At 38.6% G+C, this 1,818-nt stretch overlaps 1 pseudogene; it reads left to right on the forward strand.

The window, feature by feature from the left end:
* The first annotated feature begins 236 nt into the window (after window positions 1–236).
* Window positions 237–1,537, forward strand: LOC110901690 (annotated as a pseudogene).
* The last annotated feature ends 281 nt before the right edge of the window (window positions 1,538–1,818 follow it).

Below are 1,818 nucleotides of genomic sequence, written 5' to 3' on the forward strand. Positions count from 1 at the left end.
TTGTTTCAAATTATGTCTGAGTTTCTAAATCCATTTCTTATAGGTCCGAGTTTGTTTGTTCATCAGTATCCGAGTTCCTTTTTTTTTCTCTCAACAGTCCGAGTTTTATTTGTTGAAACTTTGTTGGTGATTTTAAAAGGTCTGTCTCAAAGTGTCCGAGTTTTATCTCCTCAAAGTTCAATTTGTGTCCTCAGCTCCAAAAACGCCACTATCTCTCCTATTAGCAAATTGTTACAATGTTTGGCTGCAGAAGCTTGTTAAAGCAAATCAGAAAAAAAAGACGAAAACCCCACAAATTCAACCCCAAAACTCACAAACAAAACCCTAATTCAACACCACAACAACAACAAGATTTACCTACAGAAGATGGATTCAGCTTAAAAATCCATACCCATCTCACAACTATGGAGTTCAACCACTGGGAAACTTCTACTTCAGCTTATCTCTACACAACTCAAGAAACACAGGCTTAGTGTCTTGGAAATCCACTTTTGTTGCTGGTAATTATCCTTCTTTTGATGTGTTAAAGGTTGGATCTTTAGGGTTTAAAGTTAAAGATTTTTATTCTGATTATTTGTTTCAAAGTTGGCTTTGTGCTAATCTTGAAATGAAACATGAGTGGTTGGAAAGAGATAATATTGTTAGAAGAAAAGGGAATTCTGTTGATGAGTTTATGTTGGGTTTCGAGACGCCGAATAAGCCGATTTTGTTAGAAGGGTGTTTGGATAAATGGCCTGCATTGAAGAAATGGGATAGGGATTATTTAGTGGAAGTTTGTGGTGATAATCGGTTTGCGGTTGGACCGGCGCAAATGACGTTAACGGATTACTTTGTGTATTCTGATCAAGCGCAAGAAGAACGACCGTTGTATCTTTTTGACCCGAAATTTGCAAATAAAGTTCCTCAATTGGGTCAAGATTACGAAGTTCCGGATTATTTCAATGAGGATTTGTTTAGTGTTTTTGGCGATGAGAGACCGGATTATAGGTGGATTATCGTCGGACTAGCAGGGTCAGGTTCGTCATTTCACATTGATCCTAATTCGACATCAGCTTGGAACGCGGTTGTGAAGGGTTCAAAGAAGTTTCCGCTGGATGTGGTGCCACCTGGGATGTACCCGAGCTCAGATGGTGCTGAGGTGGCGTGCCCTGTGTCGATAACCGAGTGGTTCATGAACTTCTATGAGTCGACTAAAACATGGAAAAAGAAACCTGTTGAGTGTGTCTGCAAAGCGGGTGAAGTGATTTTTGTGCCTAATGGATGGTGGCATTTGGTTATAAACCTCGAAGATTCTATCGCGATTACACAGAATTTTGTTAGCAGGAGGAATTTATTAAATGTGTTGGATTTTTTTTATATAGTTTACAAAGAAAAAGGGGGAGTAAAAATTTTGAAATTCCTGTTTTCTTTGTAAATCAAAAGCTCGTGGTGCTACATCGAAACAAGTTCATGTTTACTATCTTTGAGATTAACTTAGTGTTAATCTTACCAGTGGCAAAGTGTTTATAACATGAAGCAAGTTAGAGGTAGTGTATGATTGAGTTTTGTCAAGTTTGTTCGAGGTTTAATCAAGTGTTAACGTGATGAAGCAAATTGTTCGTTTGGCAAGTAGTTGAAGGTCATGCCTTTATGGTATGCCGGTTAGAGTAGAGAAGATTAGTCTTCTTGGTACCTCTTCCAAGTTGGTGACTGATCGGATTCTCGAAATAGGGGTTCTTACATTGAGGGGGAGATCAGAGACGAAAGTCAACGGGTAATTGGTGGATTTTGTGAAGATACGAGATTGGATCTTGAAGATTCGAGATGAAATGATTTCAG

This window comes from Helianthus annuus, chromosome 11 (genome assembly GCF_002127325.2).
Source record: "Helianthus annuus cultivar XRQ/B chromosome 11, HanXRQr2.0-SUNRISE, whole genome shotgun sequence".
Taxonomy (NCBI): domain Eukaryota; kingdom Viridiplantae; phylum Streptophyta; class Magnoliopsida; order Asterales; family Asteraceae; genus Helianthus; species Helianthus annuus.